This window comes from Alligator sinensis, unplaced genomic scaffold (assembly GCF_000455745.1).
Source record: "Alligator sinensis unplaced genomic scaffold, ASM45574v1 scaffold140_1, whole genome shotgun sequence".
Classification (NCBI taxonomy): domain Eukaryota; kingdom Metazoa; phylum Chordata; order Crocodylia; family Alligatoridae; genus Alligator; species Alligator sinensis.
In genome coordinates this window covers 5,952,068-5,974,262 of record NW_005841836.1, presented here as the reverse complement: position 1 = coordinate 5,974,262, position 22,195 = coordinate 5,952,068, and the positions used below count along the sequence as shown (strand labels likewise).

Here is a 22,195-nt window from a genome sequence, read left to right as displayed (position 1 = left end):
CGGGAGGAAGGGGGGCGGGGAAGTAGTGAAGGCACCCACACCCACCTACAAACCCCCATTCCACACACCCATTTTCAACCCCCCTACCCAAAACCCCCCACGCAATCCCATACCCACAGCCCGCACACCTTCACAAATCCCCCCACCCTCAACCATACAAAGTACCTGCATGTATTTCTAAAAAAGGTTCAAATACTGTTATATTTAGTTCAATTTGTAAAACAAATAAAAGTAATTAATTTAGCATAATTTTGCCTTTTTCTGTGCATAATCCCCTGGGGTATAATTACTGACTCCCCATCTCTCCCCTTGAATTCTTCCTAGCCATGGCTCATTACTGAACATGGAGCATACCTATTCCTCGGGTGTGCCAAAGCAGGTAATGATTCAAGGCAGAGGGCTGGGACCTAGCAGGACCTTGCAAGTTCCCCAGAAGAAGGGATCTGAAATGAAGATGAGAATCACCACCAGGGTTGTGAGAAGCTGCCACTCCTACTAGAGGTAGGTGTAAGCCCCTGCCACCAAGCCCCATCTTTCATTGCAAGAGTGAGAAGCATTTGCAAAGAGCTCGAGGAAAGCATCATAAAATACTGGAAGTTTGACCCATAAGCATCCTTCGCTGTTTCCTCCCTCAGTTGTTTTCCCCCCCTACACCTTCTCAGCTCTCATGTTATATAGCTTCAGCCCTCTTCTCCATAATAGCAGATCCCCCTCCTTCCTACAAAGAAGAGTCTGACCACAGACTGCTCCCCCAGACTCTCCACTTGTCTCGAATGGGAGTTGGCAGAAATGGGGAGATGCCTCCTTGCTGCAGAAGGAGGAAAGAAACATTGCAGTCCTTTCTCTGAGTCATGCTCCAGGAGTCTGGTGTTTGGGTTCTCTTCTGCTGGTAATGAGTTTCTACTTGGCACTATATATCCAGGAAAATAGACAAAACTGGACAGAATGACCAAAAGGAAAAAAATAGAGGTGGAAGGAAAAGAAGAGTTTCATTATCCCTTTAATTCATGATCATCACTTGTTAGCTGGGTGCTGCATTCCAGTTAAACCAGCTGAGAACAAAACAAAAGCCAGGCTTTAGAGAGAGCTTTAGTACTTCCACTGGAGCAGTGCAAATCATGTGTTAACAAAAACAGGATTATAAATATCAAGTACAGCATTAACTTTCACAGATAACAAGTAGGCAGCTCACAAGCCTCATGAAATATACAGTTAAAAGAATACCTAGTGTTTCCTAGTGGGCAATAGAAGAATGGTACCTGGGGCTGACAAATGAAACAACCAGAACTGGGTAGAATGATTTGGAATTCAGAGTCCTTCCATAAGAACGCTGATCCCCCAGTGTTATGGAGCAACAACTAATGGCAATTCATGTTCAAGCAATATATACATATATATTTTTAAAGGCAGAAATATAACAGCGCAACTCCTGCATCCTCAGGTCACCACTTTCTGCACGCAGGTGGAATTCTTTGTCGAAAGATCTCCCTTATTGTGCTTGGAATAGCGGTTTGGCTACCATCATAGCATCATCTCCACTTCCACCTAGTGCCCTGGAGGGTATATCAAGGATGAATGGAGCCACAAGGGGGTAAAGCAGAAAAGAGTGGGAAGGGACAAGAATGCTGATGGACAGATGGTTACAGTTCTTTTCTGTGGTCCCACCACTATATCATGCTTACTGTAGAGCTTCCTACCAGGGGTTTCCAAAGCCACATGTGGTTTTGATGAAACCATACTTCCCAAAAGCAGAAAGGAACGATAGTCTAACAGGTTCAGGAGCAGGTCCTGTGGCTTCTCAGAGGGGGTGATAAACTGTCAATCAAATGGGCAGAACAAAAGAAACCACATGAAGGTTATGTTCCCTCCTTCATCTTGTAAGGTTTTTCACATGAGGGTATGAAAATAAATGTCACTTGTGACTAGGTAGGGTGCACTGTTTCGAGGATAGAACTCAGGAAAACTAGATGAATTCCCTTTACCTAGCACTATCTAGTAGATCGTATGTAGATCTAAGCAAATGACTTAATTCCCTTGAGTCTCAACTTCCTGGTCTGTAAAATAGGAATAATTTTCTCTCCTCACACTGGGTAGTAAGCTGGTGAGGATGAAATCTCCTAATACTTGTGAGTGCTCAGCCATGATGGTGGCAAGTGACTTTTAAATTACCTAGCTAGACAGATAGTTGCTACACTGGTCTAGTACCCAAGCTGAAATGGATTTAAATGGCAGTAGAGGGTGAACCCTGATCCAAATGCAGACAGGACTCCCTACAAGAGCCTCCCAATTAGTTTCCCGCTGTCCAGTTTCCAGTGGGAGGATCTCGGCTACATGCCTACTTTATGGAGATAGGGGACTCCCTCCCTAGCTTGCTCCTGCGGTTGTTGGCTGAGGGCAAGGGGAAACTCGGGGGCATCCGAACTGTAGGATGCCTAACTATGGATTTGGAAGTATCTGAAGGCCCAGGCTGAAGCCTGGGATGGAGGATACTTGCTGGCTGCAGAGCCACATACGGCGGTTGAACAATTGAACTTAGTTCAGTCAAAAGGATTTGGACCTGATCTAGCTAATTTGACGTGGAACACGAAAATTTTTCCAAAACATAACCCCTGCCCCCCCTAAAAAAACCCAACAAAACCCTAGATAAAACCTTGTCCATCCATCCATTGTAATTTCTCTCTCTGCCCTAATTTACACTGCCAGTTGCTTTGGTCAGGATCCATGCTCTGTCTACAAAGCACTATGAGTATTCACAGTGCTGTGTAAACAGTTAATCACAGAGACACTGCTTTGAGGAATAAGCTCTTGTAATGGAGCAGTGTTTTTTAGCAGAGAGAAAAAAAAATGAATGGACACAATTTGCCCTAAGTTACTCAATGTTGTGTTCAAACAAAGCAAACCTATTTAAACAATGGAAGTGAATCATTTGTAATCTGCTGTTGATGTTGCACTGATTAATGAAGAGCAGCTCTCTATTAACAATAGTAATGAAAATGACTGCTAGATTAGTAGAGAATAAATGTGTGATTAGAAAGGAATACAAGTGTATTCAGAGATGAAATAATTTAAACAATGAAAGATAACATCTCACAAAGATGGATAATACGCTTCTAGTCAGGAAATATGACAGAAAAAAAGAACAAACAGTAGAAAGATATAGAAGAAGTGGGTCCCTCTCTTTTCAAACAGGCACCCAGTCCCAATTCAGCCTAACCACTGCCGATAGTTTAAAAAAATCAGAGTACCTGGCAACTTGCAGTCATAAATAGATTGCTCTCACGCGTGCCAATTATGTAGGGAAGTGTTGTTATACCCATTTTACAGATGCAGAACTCAGACATTGTGAGACTGAGCTATTTGGATCACACAGGCAGTTTATGACAGTACAGAACCAAACTGGATTCCAGAGCATCTGGTCATGCCAAACTGGTCCCAGGGCATCACTCTACCATCAGGCTTCCTGTCTGAAGTCACACTGCCTGAACATAGTATGAACATGTATCCAGAGAGGTAGTTCATTATCAGAGAGATGTCTAGCCCAAACACAAGTAAAGGCTGCACAGGGGCAAGCCTGATTTAAGTTACTGGTATATAGCTGCTGTGAACAATCAAGTATAGAGAAATTTTGTCCTGTTCAAATTCCTCCCTACCCAGCCCTGAAGTGCCTCAAACATGCTTTCTCCTCTGCATATGCCTTGGAACCAGCAAAGCTAGCCTCACCAGACTCATACTAGCAGAAAGAGTTCCCCTCCATAGCAAGAATTCACCACTGGCCTTCTGCTAATGTACAGACATTTTGCACCAAAGAAACTGTGTAAAACCTTGATTAGCTGGGCAACTAACTCACCTACTTCCCTTTGTAAATTCTGCATTAATGGCTTGATTTGCAGAAGGGCTAAGGGAGCAGTGTAAATTGGGGTGGGCAAGCAGGGCACATGACCTAGGCACTGCCTGAAGGCAAAGGACCATGGCAGGGGAAACTCACCTCAAGGCTGCTCTCTGCAGCTCACCTTGCTGCTGCCTTGCCTTGCCTTGCCTTGCCAGTATTTTCCAGCTCTAGGAAGCATGGGAACCCAAGGAAGGCATGCTGGGAATCATTTTTGAAGAGCAGCAGTGGATTTGCTGCTACTGGGTGGGAGAACTGACTTCCATTTTTGCCCACCTAATTCAGCAATTTTTTTTGTCCTCTTGGTATGGGCTTTAACAGCAAAAATAATATAAAATTAAATTAATTTAAAAAGGGTGAAAGTTTCCCCTCCAGCAGCAATGAACTCCACTGTTACTCTAGAGAGCTACGATTTCTAGTATACTTTGCACACTCCCCGGCTCTCTGCTCTGTTCCTGTACCTAGAAAAGGTGGAAGAGGGTGCTGTTCAGGGTTCATTTTTCCATACTATGCCTCTAGGCCAAGCACGCAGGATACAAGCTCAAAGTAATAGGAGCTACAGACACCTGTGACAAATAGTTCCCTATACCAGGAATTACCTGTTTTACAGATTTAGATGTATGACTTTAGACACAGAAGTTTGAAAATAGATCCCAAACACAAAAGGGTTAAGAAGTATTACACTGAAAAAGTGTTAAAAAGTACCTACACTGTTGCCTGCTTTAGATTATTGAGTTGAGCATAAATACACTCTCTCAGAGCAATAATCACTTGAGAGCAAGTCAGAGAATAAACCTGTGAATCAGGTAAATGTTACTGCCAAGTATAGTAACAGAGCAGGTTCTTAAGGCTTAAAACATGAAATGAAAGGGAAACATGAAATCAAGTGGAATAAAAGCAAAGGCAAACAAGAGAGATATTAAATGGGGATTTGGCAAGATGATCCGGATAGGGGAAGCTGTGCTATGGATACAAATAGAAGGGAAACATTCAGCAGGCAGGAAAGGGCTACTAAAAAAAGAGTGCTTACAGGGTTCAAAACAGTAGCTATTTCATTAGTAAGTCCTGAATTTCTCCACTCACTCCTTTTCTCAGTAGCGCTTCTCATCCCTCCTCCTTTACCAACTTATTTTTAAACACGGCAGAGCATAAAAACCACAAGTGGCTAAATAAGAGTTAAACAGCCTGGTGGAATCTTTATACTCATCTGGCAGCTCTCAATCTGTATTGTTTTCTTGCAGTTATAAAATGCCTGGGGTCCCTGCCAATACCAAATCTTTAGATAGCAATTTTTAATTCAGTCAGTTATGCATGAATAAGTTGTTAAGCAAAATAGTTCATAGCACACATAAACCATACAGAAAAAAACTGCTATGGGGTAAAATTTTCAAAAATGTGTTTGTAGCAAGAAATTAAAACACTTCCACTTAGAGCCTCCAAAGGTATTTAGGTGCTAAAATATGGCCTCTTGGCACCACCAGCATCCTCAAAGCCACTATTCATCTGCTGCCTAAACATGCTGAGCCTACCTAAATGTTGACAGTACCCTATAGCTGAAAAGGGGCAAAACTCTGGTGGGGGTCCCAAAGCAGAGTGCCTCAAACTAGATATAGATATTCCCCTTGATTACCATGCCAGTGCAACATGCTCCTCTTGTAAGCATGCTTTGAAGAAACTGAAACCAGAAGCAGCCTGCATAAAACAGAACCTGGCTGGCAGCAGGTTACCCATATGCAAGCAGTTAACAGATTACCATAATGCAAGGGTGGGGAAATAGATGATCAGAGTAGGTCATCCATTTTGCAAGGGCACAAGCCAGGATCCCAAAGCTAGGAATCACAAGTTGAGGTTAAACACCATTCATGGTAGACTAGGAACCTAAGCAGACCAAGGGCACATCAAAACACTCTGTTGTCTAGACAGCTTACCGCTGCCTGCTCAGAGCTTATAAAAGCCAATGCAGCAGAGGCCCTCTTCCCGAGTGATGGCCGTGGCTCAGCCTCAGCCTGATTACTTCCAGCTGGGACTTGGGACCAGCTCTGCCCAGGTAGGTCTCAGCTCATTATGTTGATCAGTGAATAGCTGAAAGCACATGCTGAGGTGGAAAAGACTTAGGCCACAGACAGACATTTCATTTGTGCTGGGAGACAGGCTGGCACAAAAAAGAGAGAGTACAGGCATTCAAGGGATTTCCTGTGGAAGAGAATTAGTTCTTCTACAAGAAATTAGACTGGATACCTACTAGAAAGATCTCCCTCCTTCTGATCTAACTTGAACATCTGTATGCTTCTCAGACAGAGACATGCCCAATAGACCAGTCTGCACCCTCTCACTCTAAAGGCAAGTGGGGAGGAGAAGCACTGGCTCCATCCAGAGATAAGCTGTCAGGGGACCTTGCCCTGAAAAATCCCCACCTCCCCTGCAAATCAGCTGATGAGGGGAGGGGGGTTGCATTTTCCTGCAGTAGGAACTCTCCCAGGGCCCCCGGAAAGTTATAACAGGTGAAAATGCCCCCGCCGCGCACTCATCTGCTTTGAGCTGAAATAGTGTGGGATGGAGGGAAGAATGAGACAGCTGCATCACAGCAGCAAGGCTCCCAGACCTGGGGCTCTAAGATCTGGGCAACACAGATGGCCATGTGAAGCCAGGGGCTCAGTAAGAGCCTGGCCAAGCTCAGGTCCCAACTCCACCAGCTTTTAAAATTACTACTCCAGCTGCCCAGCTGGGCAGTGATTTAAAAGCCAAAAAGGGGCAAGAAGCATGCTTGGATTCAGCCTGATTCAGCCATAGATACAGCTTTATATTTTTTCTACGTACCTCAAGGAACCTAGAAAAAACATATAAAGCTGTCTCTATGGCTGAATAGTTGAATCTCTCTGAATCGAATCGGAGGCTTCCAATTCAATTCAGAAAAAGTAATGGGTCTTCCAATTCGATTCGGATTTGGAGATTTGGCCGCAGAATTGGGCCAAATCTTCTCCGAACTGAATCAGGAACTGAAGCTTCGCACAGCTCTAATATAAAGCACGTTTATATGCTCCACTCATGCCTTCCAAGAAATAATTAAGAGAAGCCAGAAGTTGCTCCTGCTCCCATCAAGTCCAAGCAGCTGATACAGCAGCCTGGCATCCTGCAAGCATAAGCTCACCAAGACCTCTGGCCAGGTCCTAAGTACCTAAGTGGCAGGAAGCTGGAGCAAGGATTATATGCTCGCTTTATGTCACCCCCTACCACATTGATACAGCAGGGTATACCATATTTATGTATATTTTGTACCCACAGTGAGATACAAGCCAGACATACCATAGTACACAGGCTATTCTTAAAGGCTGCAACCTACTTTTCCTTTTGTCCAGTTGTAATGGGATGTGAATATATTGCATCCTATACTACCACTCAGGAGCCTAAATCTGTTCTTAGGGCACTGCCAGTTTAAAGCCCTGCTAAACTCTATTGGAACTCCTTTTAGATATCTTGTAATTCCAGCAGTGAAATTACCATTTCAGAAATTGGTCTTTCACCTGAACTACTTCCTCCTTCAGGTGAGCTGTGCCTTGGGTTTGCAAGACTAAAATCCAGTTTGGGAAATGCATTACATAAAACTGCTTGATATTGAAACCATTTATGTTGTTAGGGGTATGACACTTGATTTACCCAGAAATGTTAAGAAAATTCAGTATTATATTCTTTGAAATGGGAATTGATTTAAAAAAAAATTAGGAAGGATTTTTGGTTGGTAGGATTGTATCAGGAGTAAATTCTATTGCACTTTATGGGAAAACTCTATTAACAGGCAATGAGATCTATAGTAAACGAGTTACCAGTGATTGCTATAGTTTTACTATGCACTTTGCTGACTTCTAAAAAGCATGTGACAAAAAATAATCAAAAAAGGTCCCCCAGAGAGCACTGCACGACTCAATGGACTGGCAGTATATGGGTATGGTTCCTTTCATCTCTGCAGTAAGGCACTGACTCAAGTCTAACTCTCATCGATGTGGACTGAAAATAATGAATATTGTGTGGCTATATTATAGTGGTCTAAATACTACTATCCATTCATCTTTATTATGTCCTAAATAGTGATGCTTTAGCAAGGTGAACTTAAGGGGCTGAGAAGAGCTCTCAGGAGCCAGGTATTCATAGTGCAAATGTCACTAATGTGTTGTCTTGCTCACTATATTAGGAACTGAATGCACTAGAGATAAGCTATGGATATTTAATGTCCTATACCCCTGTGGGGATGTCTCTACATCTAGCCAATGAGTCTCAACCAGGGTACCACAGCACCCTGAGGTGCCTTGAAATACTGTCAAAGGTACCTCAGGTGCCATTAGCACTGTTAGGTGTGCAAACATGATTCACAAGATGAACCCAGAGATTTCAAATAGGAATCCATAGTGTCAAGACCATTCTGACCTGCTGTGGTCTTCCCGAGTTCCTTGCAACAGCAGAATCACTTAATTCCTTTGTGCTTCACCTTTTCTGTTATTTTTCTACAGTCAAAAAACAAGTGAAAACTAAGAGCTAGCACTTTACACGGAGTGCTTTAAGTCTAAAAAAAAAAAAAGGCTGAGAACCACTGATCTAACCAACAGTTTGTCCAGGGTACAAAACCTTGTACACAGTGCCTGTTTTACAGGTAAGTAGAAGACTGTTGGTCTGCAGGCCTAACCTTCTGCACCAAATTCATACAACCTTTAGACCTAATTACAGAGCTCAGAAATTGCTGTGCTGTAGGTGGAAACTTTTTATGTCTTCTGCCTTCATGCAGAGGCTCCTGCCACCACAGGTTTTCCAATCTATACAAAACTGACAGACTTCCCGAGTTGCACTCGTAACACAGTCCTGTGCCGTTCTTGTAGGGTTCTCCAGTCTCCAATGCAACATCCAAGTGTTTTGGGGAGAAGATTGCAAGCTCTGTACAGCAGTGATCTTTGTGTTCAGTGTTTTACAGCACCTAGGACAATGGAGTCCTGGTCTAGGTCTAGAGTTTATTGCTGCGATTCACATACCAAATTAAAAAAAAAAAAATTCAGGGATCAAAAAAATTCTGGTTCAATCATCAAACTGACTGTGAAATGAAAAATCCTCTAATGATAAAGTGTTCTTCTCATTTTAAAGAAAAATAAATTCTACTAAAATTGAATAATTATTGAGAGAGAGCAATTTTGGTAATCAAATGTTTTGGGGTAAAATACTCCTCTGGTGCAAAGGAGGTACAGCAGGAGAAACTACTTACTATATTAAAATGTTAAAAGCAAACACCCCCACACACTTGAAGTTCTTTTATTTTGCCTTTTGGTTTCTGAGTTTTTTGGGTGCACTAAGATCACATTTTCAAGCTTTTCACTGCAAGGACAAAGGGCTAGAAACTTCCTTTTTTGATGAGATGGAGAATTTCACAGAAATACCAATTTCCAGGAGCAGGTGCTGGAAGAAAAAAAACACGTAGTATCACAACACCCACAGAAAAAATGTGAGACCTGGCAACTGTGGTACAAGCTTCAGTGGCGTTTTCCCCATTAATACCAGCCAAGAATTTGGCCCCTGGATGTTTCAAGCCTCCTTTCACAGCTAGCAGCCTCTGCAGCCACTGGCCCAATGAATGCAGGCTTCTATTTCCTATTCAGCAAGGCTAGCTCCTAATGAATTTTCATACCTGCAAATTCTACAGCCAGGGTTTGTATTCTTTACAGTTGAGGTCTGAAAGGGCACTGTGCAACAGCTTGGCATGCTGCCTAAAGGAACGATTTTCAAAAGCACTCTGAACTGACCTAACCATGTTCCCATTGAAGTTAACGGGAACAACTCCCACTAGAGCAGAGAGGCCGATGTTGTGGTATATCCCTCTTCAAAATGGACTTGATAAAAAAGAAAACAGATTTATTTTCCAATCCCAAAGGCCCAGGGATAGCAATGTTCTCACAGCTCCAAATACTCTGTGTATGCAAAAATTAATATCCCGGTACAATTATAGCTAACACAGAAAGCATCTTGTATTTCACTTTCAACATGCTGTTTATGAAAGACACGTAAGCTTTCTTTATAGAAGAACAGAGAAAACCAGGGGAAACTAATTATATATCCTTGATGTTGTAATTATATTATTTGTTTTTTAATTTATGTAACGGCAAGCAGGTAAACATGAAATAACTATGCAATTAGTATCAGTAATTTAGGTGAAGTTTAGGTTAATTAAAACTTAAATACATTCAAAGATTTATCATGAACTAGGTACCTTCTCACTGCACTGAGCAAAGAAAAATCTGACTTTATCTAGAGGGAGTAATTGTTCAAAAACAACAGTGTGTTAGAGAGTTTACTGAAAACACTCTAAACAAATTAAACATTATTCTCAATGCTGTCTACAAAGGAGTATATGCTTCCATATGTTACATGCCAACAAACGCTGGCCTTCCAGGAGTCACATTTACATACAACAGTTACTTTTTGGCTTGAAAACAATTTATTAAATGTTCAGATGCATGAAGAACAAGCTCAATCCTTGTTCAAGTCCTAGCAATATAAAATGAGATTTGCCCCAATGTACCAGTGAACAAAAGATGGTCCAGTGAGTGAAAGCAATTGTAAGGTACAAATAAACAGTAAAAGATAAAAGGCCATAGGTATTTTTGAAGAATCTTGGAAACTACGTGAAAGGAACGAATGGGAAATACTTCTTAGAGATCTATCTCTGTGTCTATGCTGGACCCAAGGTATCTTTATGTTAAATAGCTTAGGTACAGATAAAATGGCTGTGGCATCATGGATTCAGTAAAAATCTGATGTGAAGCCAAGCAACCCACCCAGCAATGGCAGCACACTGCCTCCTGGCCTGCTCTGCCATTACCCCAAACTCTTTGCAGAACCCCAAAGTCCCATGAGGTATAGTTTGAAAACCACTGACATAGGGGCTGATGCACTGCTGAGCACATAAATGGTACAAACATGTCAATAGTCCAGCATCAGGATTATGTACATCTCTATCAGTAGCAGAGGCCTAAACATGCCCTAAACTTTCAGGGTGCAGGGCAGGCATTTCCAGGGGCACTGTAACTTTTGTGCTTTACTTAAAGTGCTTTATTTAGGTACAGCGCCTTAAAACTTAATAGACATTCCCTGGGTTGGTGCAGGTTTTGTCCATTACTGTAGTTCACTAGAATAGGAGGCAGGGGGCACCGGACGCTGCACAATGCAGGCGATTGCTAGAGGCATGCTGGTACCAAGCTCCAGAGCTAGCTAGACCTGGTGACAGCAATCAATAATTAGCACTTTGAAAAGCCCCAGTTAAATACATGTGCAATAAAGGTGAACTAGGTAGGCTGAGACACACTACTGCAGTTCGCCTTACATTTAAAATGCATACAATGAGGTTTAATTAAGGTAACTTCTACCATTTCAAAAATATTCTAAAGTTGCCCGCATGTATAAAGTGACAGCTTTAGAACACTTCGAGTGGCAAAAATCATCAGGTGTATACACACCCTTAGTGTTTATGGGAAACTTGCTACAGAGCGCCATGTGTTCTGCCTATGGAGGGGCAATCTTGTGCTCCTGGTAAAGTTATGGGGACTTTACCACATAAGAACTGCAGGATTTAATCTTCAATGTGGAAAACTCCTTTTGACAACATCAGGAGTTCGGTGAACAAAATGAGTGTCGTGAAGATTTTTTTTTAACCAGTTTCCAAAAAACTACCATAAATATGTAGGCCCATCATACTTAACTAGTTGCAACATGTTGTTCGAACAGAGATTAAGGAATAAAGTAACAAACAATTAATAAAATAAATTCCCAGTATCACACTTAATATTTAATCTGACTTTGCAGTTCTCTGATTTAGCAGTCATTTTAAGATGAATACAAACAGCAACTTCAGGCTTAAACCCCTGAAGGAATAATCAGAAGTCCAAGTGGCTCCTGACAACATGTCATCACGCTAATATTTTTTTGATAAATATTTATATGCAATTTCAGAGTCAATGGATTTTCCTTCTCTTTATTAAATAGTCTGAGTGGGAAGGGGAAGAAAAACCTATTGTCATACAATTTCTAATGCTTTCCATTTAATGGCAATAATACAGTAAGAGAATAAATCATAGGACCACATTTTAATATTTCTTCCTATACAATACACAACTGTTTTTGTTATTAGTATTAGTAATTCATGCTCACTCATATTCAAGATGCAAATTAAATGGGTCCTCTCGCATTCTAGAGGGAAATAAGGCATTCAGAGCATTAGTAATGAAAAGATAGAGGAACAAAGAAACTATATTTGTTTAAAGAGTTGCATTCCAACGAATCTAAGGGTGCCTATACACGTGCTCTGGTGTGAGGGAAGGCATTTCAGTGTCCTGCGTTTCAAAATGAAATGGAGTTTTAGTTAAAGTGCCCCCACCATCACTTTGAAACATGGGATGCTGAATAAACGAGACACTGCAGTAAACTGGAGTATTCTAATAATCGAGTCTGCTCCAACATGTTCTAATCAAAACGCATCAGAGCACATGTATAGGCACCCAGGAATTGCAAGGAGTTACCTTTAAAGGTAACTCGATGTTCTCTGCCACCATAATATGGCAACAAGTTAGAGTCTGAAAAGTGTGAATGAGGGGATGGATGATAATTGACAAGTGGTACGTGAGTTGCCATATATGAGTGGTATCTCCACTGGTAGAAACATATGTAAACTGCTTAACACGATAGCCTATAGTCTCCAGTGCAATCAAAAGAAAATGTCTACCTATCTTAAAAAATAAATCATTACCAAGGAATGTAATGATTTACATTCCACCACCACCACCAATGATTTACAATGATCCACCACCACCACCACATTGTAAACAAGTTCATCTAGCTAAATACAAAGAAGCAGTCAGAGATAAACTGCATTTTCTTTATGTCATCATTCTGTCCTATTTTTTTTCAGTGACCATGGCTGAACCAATTTAATGATGAACCAATAAGCAAAGTAGCTACATTTTGCAGCCAGACATTTTGAGTTACTAAAGATCACTGTAAGACCATTCATTTACTTTTCAGGATTACTGGGCGCTGCTTCTTCTTCACCAATATGTTAATTTGGAAGAAAAGTCAACAACAGGCCAAGCTTTAACCAAGTCTTCAGTTCAGGACTGTGTTTAACTGAATACTTCTTTTTGGGCATATTCTCAAGTTTCACTTAATCTATGGGGTCTTAACACATGCTTAAATTAATGTGTTTAAATGCTGCTCTACAAAGGAGAGTTCTACCTATTGCAACTGGTTATATAGGATCTGTTTTGCCATTATGATATGCCTCTGTTCAACCCCATTAAAGCCTTCATTAGGTTTGGTAGAGGCGCGGAAGCACACTGTTGACTGCAGGACCAGGAATATGCATACTTAAGAATACAAGGTACAGAATGCAAAACCTCTATTTATGCTCTGTTGAGGTTTACCTTCCTTATATCAGAGGACAATACATTTCTCTAAGCTAGCACCAAGGCCCAGTATTAATTATGGTGTCCATCTAGTCTGACTACATTTACATTTAAAATTGCTTGTTGCTCACAAAGACAGTAAGATGTTATATGGGCTAAGGATTTCCTCATTTACTGATATTCTAGGGATGTACATATTAAAAATCATCCTTGCTTCTTTTTAAGTTTCCCATAAGTTACCAAGCCCCTTAAGAAATGAAAAAGCTAACAAAACAGGACTCAACGGTTGAAGACGGGATAAAGCAAGAAAAAGTGTTGCAATTATGTCCTAAGACCTCAGTCACTATTCCCTTTTAGGGGTTCTAAATTTGGTTACAAGGGTCTTGTCATCTTGTCTCAGCCAGGAACTAGGTGAGTCAGTCATTTTTGTCTCTGAAATAATTTATCGTTTAAGAGGCCAATAATGAAAATGTTTTGGATCATGTGACCTTCTCGGTTAATTGGATTGTATCTTTCTATAGACATACATACATTTCCCATAGGCAGTACAGAATAGCTGGGGCTCACAGACTTCAAAAGATGTTAAGTGAGTAAAATAGGCACCAAATACTTCAAATGCAAGTCTATGGGTTAATATATTTAAAAGTAGCAATAATTTTACCAAGTACTATGTACTACTGCCTGTAGGTTAATCTGTTTAGTCTTAATCCAAGGAAATTTGGTGCAACTGAGATTAACCGTTTTCCATTTAGGTTCTTGGAAAGTAACATTCTACTTGTAGAATTATGGTGCACAATTGGTAACTGGCTTTAAACAGGACATAGTAATAAAAGCTGTTTAAGAGAGGACTGGAAGGAATTCAGAAAGCAATAGACTCATTACACTATGCAAGAATCTTCTCTAGGGAACATGACGTCATGTCTTCACTGGTCCCAGTCACGCATTTTCATACGCTGAGCAATTCAGACAAAACAAATTATACAATGACATTTTCCATTCAGAAGATGCTGCTGCATTGCCTTGACGGACACTCGGTGTCCATTAGTGTTTTCCATCTGCTTCAGTGTTCTGAATCCACATGCTAATGATACTTAACAAAATGGTTCTAGCAAACAAGAGTGGATTGTCAGGTACAATTTTGTCCACAATGACCCAATCTTCCCTGTGCTTGCCTGACTGCAAAGCTAATATTTGTTCTGTTGATGCATTTGATAATTGAATACCCTGCATGGTGAGAAGAGTTCCAAAATCTGTGCATAGAGCTTTCTGTACACTAAGCACTCATCTCTAGTCTAAACAAGGTCAAATAACCAATGCAGAGACATCTAAACCATGGAACAGCAAAACTTCCTAGCAATTATGTACCCAGAAAACAAAAACACACACAACTCAGTTTCTACCTGATTAACATCTTGTAGACAACCTAGTGACCAGCCTATGTTTCAGGGACTTGTGTATAATGTGAGGATTAAGGAAGGGGTCTCTTTCAGCAAGGGGTACTGCTGGTGAATGTTTCTACCTTACTCACTTGACTAAATGTTTTATGAAGTTTTGGAGTCCCCCTTTTCCATTGGCTCCCTGTTTTCCTATGCGACTGGGCTCCACGATGGAAACGCAATGTATTTGAGGTGCACATACTTTTAAAATACTCCTGACCTAGATAATTTTATAAGCAGGAGAACACTGTGGGCCAGCAGCTGGTCACACTGCATTTCACATGGAAAAAGCTTGCGTGTTTTTTAACACTTCAATGTAAAATGCAGAATATCACAGGTGATGTAGCCAGGTGTAGATGTTATATTTATTGTGCGGTAGGTGCACAAAAAGTGTTCTATAGCCATAACTGAACAGACGGTCAGGGCACTGTAAAAATGGAGGATCCTGCTCCAAAATAACCCTGGATGGATATGGTATCAAACTTCAGTACTGTAGGTTAGAGCATCATAATGAACATCTGTACTAGATCCTGTTGTGACTCATGGTTGGTTCCATTCTGTTGACATCCCATGGACCACTGCAGCAACCCACTTGCTGTCCCTCATAGGAAGGTAGTCTGGCTTAGGCCAGAGCTCATCTCCTCTGCCCAAGCGCTGGGCCAGCCCTGTCCCTGGGCTCTCAGTGACCAGAGGCAGGGATGCCCCTGTTTCCAACCCCTGCCCCCTGCCCCGCAATCCTTGTTCCCTCCAGCCAGCTATGAGCCATTGTCTGGTATTATTGCTCAATGTGCAGATTCCATCTATCCCATCTGGGCATTTGTAAAGATTGCAGCTTTTGATTAAGTGATGTGCTGTCTGCTGGACAACGCATTGACACAGAGGGCTGCCCAAGAGGTTCATCTTGTACACTGTCATTTTGAAGCGTCCGTATCCAGATCTTAGTCTGTTCAGCTTGACCTATGTTTCTCTGTCAAAGTTGTGCCCAATGGGGGACTCATTTGGTGCTGCTATAAAATGCTTAGAAGTAGATTTCAGATCAGATGACCTGAAAAATCATTTCATTTCCATTTGCTTCACCCTGTACCTAAATTTAGCACAACACATAAGGCTACAGTACCAAGCCTTCTGGGCTCTCCATGAGCCCAGAAACCTGGCAGTAGGGGAGCGGATAGGGTCAATCTTCTTATGTCACTTGGTCTAACACCTGAGAGTGCATGGCATACATCTGTGTGCCAGTGGTGTAGCCTGTTATGAGTCTATGATCACTTTTAAGTACAGTGTCGAGCTTTTTAGTGTGCCAACTTCTGGACCATACAGGTGCACAGTAATCTGCAAGAGTGGCAGTCCTGAGCACTTTGAATTTGGCACGCATGTCATGCTGGCTAAATGTCTTAAGGAAGCTACCTATGCAGAAACCTTACTGCTGACCTTCTGAACAAGATTTTTATAGGTGAGGGAATAGTCTAATGCAACTCCTTGGTAAGGATATAGTTGCCTACTTTGATATTCAACATGCTCTTGGCTCACCAACTGTCCACATGGAAGACTGATGCTACTGATTTATTGATGCTCAACACTGACTCCTTGCTTCTCAAACAAGCCCCCCTTCACTCCCCCAAAACCCAAGCCACTGGCCTAAAACAAAGGTACAGTGCCAGGTTCAGTCCTCCCTACTGTTGTTCGGGGCTTATCAGTCTGTTCCATTGAGTGGGGCCATATATCTGGGTAATTGACAACTGACCACTCCAGCCCTCAAGGTCACTTGCTTTCCTGAGAGAGGCTAGTGTGTTTACCAGTATCCACCTGACACAAACCCTAATCCAAACAGGCCCTGATATACATTGAAAGCTTTTTTTGAGCCCCACAGCTAAGATGTAACCAAAAGGCAAAGCTGCACATTTTTGCTGGCAATCCTCCAGGTGCCATTTGGCAGAGCAGCTACAAATGAGCACCGCTACAAGTAAGCTGCAGGAGGAAATGGGAAATCTTCCTGGAAACGCACCCCCTTTCCCCCCGCCCACTCCCTTCCTCCCTTTCCTGCTGGAAAATCAGAGAAGGCTCATCCCTCCAGGTCCTGATGCTGGGGTTTCCCAGCCCTCCTGGCTCCCACAGAAGGAAGACAGAACCCAGGTGTCCAGGTTTTCCCAACTGAGAAGCAGAATGCAGACTTTTCTGTGCCATGGTCAGCACTGGGTTGTGAGAAGCTTTGCAGTTTCTGGCCCTCGGTGAGGGAAAGGGCCCAGACAGAGAACTCACCAGAGGTTCCTTGCCATCTCCGTTATCTGCCAGCTCCGCATTTGTGCACGGGAGGTCTGGACGTGGAGCCCAAGATGCTAGATCCAGGATGTTTGCCTGGATACCTGCAGAGTGCCACAGACATGTGCACAGATGGCACCAGTGACATGAAGACCAAACGGGACCCTCAATGTGACTGTTTGCATCTGCAGTGCTGCGGCACTTGAACAAGCTGCCTAAGCCGAGGAACGCACTGTGAAGGTCCAAGAATGAGGTTTACAGATGGCCAGGTACTCTGAGGGAGGCCACACATGCCACTACAGAGCTGATAGATTTGCAGCATATGGATAAGGAGCTCATGCACAAGGTCAAAGATTGCTTGGGATCTTTGACACCCCTGAGTGGCATCAGTGCTGCCTCCAGCAGGGAGACTGTTGCCCTCCTGGGCTGGAGTGGTGGGGCAGGCTGTCATTCACCTCCCCACCCCCCCAGTATGGAGAGCCCTGGTCCAGTGACTCCTCCCTGGAATGAGATGTCTGAAGAGTCCCACAGGGGAGAGGCCTGGATGGCAACCATGGGGGAATGCTCCACACTGTGCATTGACTGGGAAATGCTGGGGTTGGGGACAGCCAGTCCACTGGGCCAGGTCACTGGGGGCCTGGGTCCCACTGTGGGGAAGCAATGCAAGCTGAGGATAGGCAGCCCCCTGGGCTCTGGTCCAAGTTCCAGAATGGACAATGTTTCACAGTGTTCCTGGTGCCAGGGCAGGGGTGTATGAAGCCCTCTGGTCCTAGTCATCAGAGTTGCCCCTAGGGGTGTGCGGGGACCAGGGTATATCAGCCCATGCAGAGAGCGGGGAGGGAGGGGGTGGCAAGTAGCCAGGGCATGGAGTTGGTGGTGGGCAAGTGGCCGGAGCATGGGGGGCGGTGAGCAGCAGAAGCATGTAGCCAGTGGCACACGGCAGCCGCAGCAAGGCCTGTACAGCACTGTCCACGGGGCCCCACAAAGCGCGGGGTCTGCAGTGGTCACCCTGATTCGGCCTCCCCCTAGGGACGGCCCTACCAGTCATCCAGAGAGATTCCCCAGTCTATGGGGGTGAGGAGCTACTCGGCCAAGGCAAGTACTTTGCAGATCCAGACAGCCTACTGTGGTGCCAGGGCCACCAATATCAGTGGGAGGGGGAATTCAGGCATCTGGGACACACACAGAACCCAGGTGTCCAGGACACACACAGATGCGTGCGCGCACACGCACACACACACACACACACACACACACACACACACACACACACACACACACACACACGGCAGGTGCAGGGCATGCTGGGTGGGCATGCACAGGATGGATAGCTGATGGCTCAGGCCATGATGAGCTGATGCTGTATCAGGTCCAGTTGGGTGGTTGTGATGTCCCCACTAGCCAAATCAGGGGCTGCTCAGACATTCAGCTCCACTCGGGAGTCTTTGGCAGCCTGGGGAGCCCGCGAAGCACACTGGGAGGCTTGCAAGAGCCCTTACCTGCTGCACTCAGGTTGTGCAGCCAGGATCTGAGCCCCCCCACCACCCACCCCAAGGGCTAATGTGCATTCTGCTTCTTCCTGACCTAAAAGGGGGTGCTTAGAGTAAAACTCAAAAGTTAGGGTGCTTCTGCCACTGGCTTCTTGAATGTTTGTACTTAGCCTCTGTGTGTAACTTGCATTAACCAGAGCTGAGAAAAGAACAATAACACCATATATAATAAATAAATCATATTTGGAAACTTCTAAATCCAAGAAAGAGATTTCTAACACCATACCAACCCCTGCAAATTAAAAGGAAGTAATTAAAAGCACAATCAAAGATAAGGCTTACTTTATGGATTTATAAGCTACCCTATCCCTTACTGCTCAAACTGGCTGTTCACAAGTACAGAGTACAGATGGAGAAGTAATTAACTAATACAAATAATAGATGTTTAAATGTCAACAATGGTCTAGAAAGGTAACATGAGATAAACTAGGCAAGGATGGTCTTTCTTTGCATGTCTCACCTACACGGTCTATAGTACCTCCAATAGATACATAATACTGAGAAAGAGGCAACTTTGGCTTTTTTGTCCTGAATGATCTCAATGCAAGCATTGACACTTTCCCCGCCACTCTTAGGAAAGACCCACTGCTGTGAGAGAAACATAAAAGACAGCCATGGAGGTCACGTCCCGATGAGCAGGAACGTGTGGTCTGCAGCGCCTCAAAGCCTTTTGAAGTGCTGTGAAACACACGTGGTACTCGTGATTCCATTTGCCATGCTGCAGATATACAGCACAGCACCAAAATTAGATACTGGGAAATCCCAGTATCTAAAAAAACCCGTGACAGAAAAAAATGGAGTGGCACATGTGGCTGCATTGTGTGCCGCTTGAAACCGGAGTCTGACCAGCCAAAACCACACTCCAGCTGCTGACCAGGCTCCATGTGCCTGGATCACTGCCACCGTACCCCCGGGAGGCCCCCAGATAAGGCCTTTGGGGCCAGCACAGGTGCTAGCCCCAGTTTTCCCTACCCACCTGGGGCAATCTGCTATGTGCCAGAGCATGTGTGCAGGAGCGTGCCTGGGGACAACTAGCAGTAGCACAAATATATGCTGCTCCTATTTGTCTACAGGGAAACAAGCATTCCCCCATAGAAACTCACCTTCCTTCTGACGGGCATTTGCCCAGAGAGGAATGCCTACCCTTGTTCCTCCATCTTCACGGACAAATAAAGTGGGATTTAGAGTCATTAGAGGAGAGTGAGCTTGCCAAATCTAATTCATTATACAAGATGCCAGATTTCAGCTAAAATAATAAAAGCACCAAATGTTCTCGTCTCTTTTACTCTGCAGTTCCAGTCTTCAGCTCTCTGTCTTTCTTTTAACAATCAGTTGTAAGTGTCTGAAATCATTTTAAAAGCTAGGTAATAAAAGGAGTTCCATAAATAGCTAATATTTATGTAGATTATAGATTAGTGGGCTTTTTGTTTTTTGGGAGACTCTTTACTTTAATCTATCTAAAACTTTAAGCAGATTAATATTTTAAAAACACACCAAATCTCAGCTTCATGGATATGTAACTTCTGAGCATTAAAATGAACTCTCTAATTCCTAGAAAAAAAACTAGGATAATGTATGGGGAATATAAACCGAAACACAGCAGCCCAGAACAGAAGAGAGTGATGCAACTGTTAAAAATACATCACAGATGAAAAAATGATCCCTTTAAAGTTTTATACAGGTCCGAATGTAAGACCTTCAAGGAAATATTTTAAAAAATGAATCTTCCTCTCTCCTTTAAGGCCAGACACAGATGACCAGAAACTTTTTATTCTTTAAGGAAGAAGGATGATGTATCCTAGGGAAACAATGCTTTACTATCAAGTTAACAGATCTAGTAATAAACTAGGTCTTAGAAATGTCACAACATTGTTTATTTGCCACTGGTTAGATTTGAGAATTTAAATCTCTGTGGGAGACAGTCAAAGAAAGACGATGTAGCATATATGCTCCAAAATAGCAGCAAGATAATGGCATGTAAATTTAAGTGATGAAACCCTTAGCAAAAACTGAGAGCATCTTAAATAAAATACCAGCCAAATCACCCAATATGATGTCTTATTTATATATCTGATTTCAGGGACATTTTGTCACAAAATTAAAAACCTTGTTCAGACAAAACTGGCTAGCTCTTAGCTGAGTTAACCCAACACACATTGATTTCAGTGGGTACCGGGTATCCTTCTGGAAACACTCAACATAGGGAGGGTTCAAGCCTTTGGTTCACAGTAAAATGAATTATCCTGAGACATTGAACAGACAAGTCACTTCCAGCTGAACATGACTGAATTTCTTTAGTTACCTAGATAATATCACAGAGTACAAGAGAATGACTTACAGAGTATAACATGGATTGAGCTTTTGACAGGCCCTGTAAACGGTTATGAATATACCAATAAAAATGCTGTCAGTACCTTTTAATTTCAGTGGTAACAGAAGATACTTGCAATAAAAAATCACAACTGACAACATTTTAAAAAATGAACTACACTGTAGCTCCACTAAAAAAGCATTGGTGCAGGTATGAATCTTGTAAAATAATTAAGGAATATTACACACCCATACCCTATATATATTCCACACACACACACATATACGTATCTATATAGATCGATCTCTCTCTCTCTCTCTCTATATATATATATATATACACATATACATATATATACACACACACACACTGGGGGACTCGTATGGTAAAGAAGTTTTTTCTTATGTCCAGCCTAAAATGGTCTTCCCGGAGTTTGTGACTGGGGTGCCCTGGTGAACAGATGTTCTCCCAGCTCCTGAGGCACTCCGCTTACATACTTATAGGCTGCCACCAAGTCACCCCGAGCCTTTGCTTTCCAGGATGAAGAGTCCCATGTCTCTCAGACTTTCCTCATGTAGTGTACAGAGTTTATAGGTATCTCTCTCTCTCTCTCTCCCTCTCTCTCTCTCTCTATATATATACATTCTACTAAAATCTAATATATCATTCCTGTGTAAGGACTTGTTGGTATGCATAAAATAATTCATCCGTTCACATTAAATCACAGCCCTAAACTTCCAATTTCTTTTCCAAATTTGCATATAGTTTGTTTTCTGTTTTAAGTGACACTTTTCTTTCTTTTTTTTTTTTGGTAACAGCATTATAATAAGCAAATGGCTGGAAGAGGAAATAATTTTGATAAGGGAAGACGAGTAATCAAATTTAGCAAATTTAAAATGGCAAAATAAAGGTAATTAAATTTTAAATGACCAAATTCTACTCCGATTTACACTCATACAGACATATTGTCCTCATAATATGGAACATTTAATGCAGTTAAAAGAAATACCCCACTTAGACTTCTTAACTTCTCTCATTCATAAAGTAATGATGCTGGCAAAATATTGTTATTTCTCAGTATCACTATAATCTACCACCACAAAAGGTACAAACAGTGTATTTATTGAAAGGCTGAAGACCTGATCATGCAAGCTGATCCACGAAATGAGACAGTCTGTGCCTCTTGAGGGCTCCATTGACTTTGATATGGCTCCAGACAGGTGTAAAATTCTATCCCTGTGGGTGACATTGCAGGATCAAGGTCTCATCTTGTTAGTTTGTTCAATTTGATTTCATTTTTACAGTACACCAAGGAAAATGATTTAAGG

The 22,195-nt window shown here is 42.5% G+C and overlaps 1 protein-coding gene across 5 annotated transcripts in view; it reads right to left on the bottom strand.

The window, feature by feature from the left end:
* PLCB1 (phospholipase C beta 1) overlaps nt 1-22,195 on the bottom strand; it is a 737,260-nt gene that overhangs the window by 450,578 nt on the left and 264,487 nt on the right. The gene's annotated exons all lie outside the window — the stretch shown is intronic.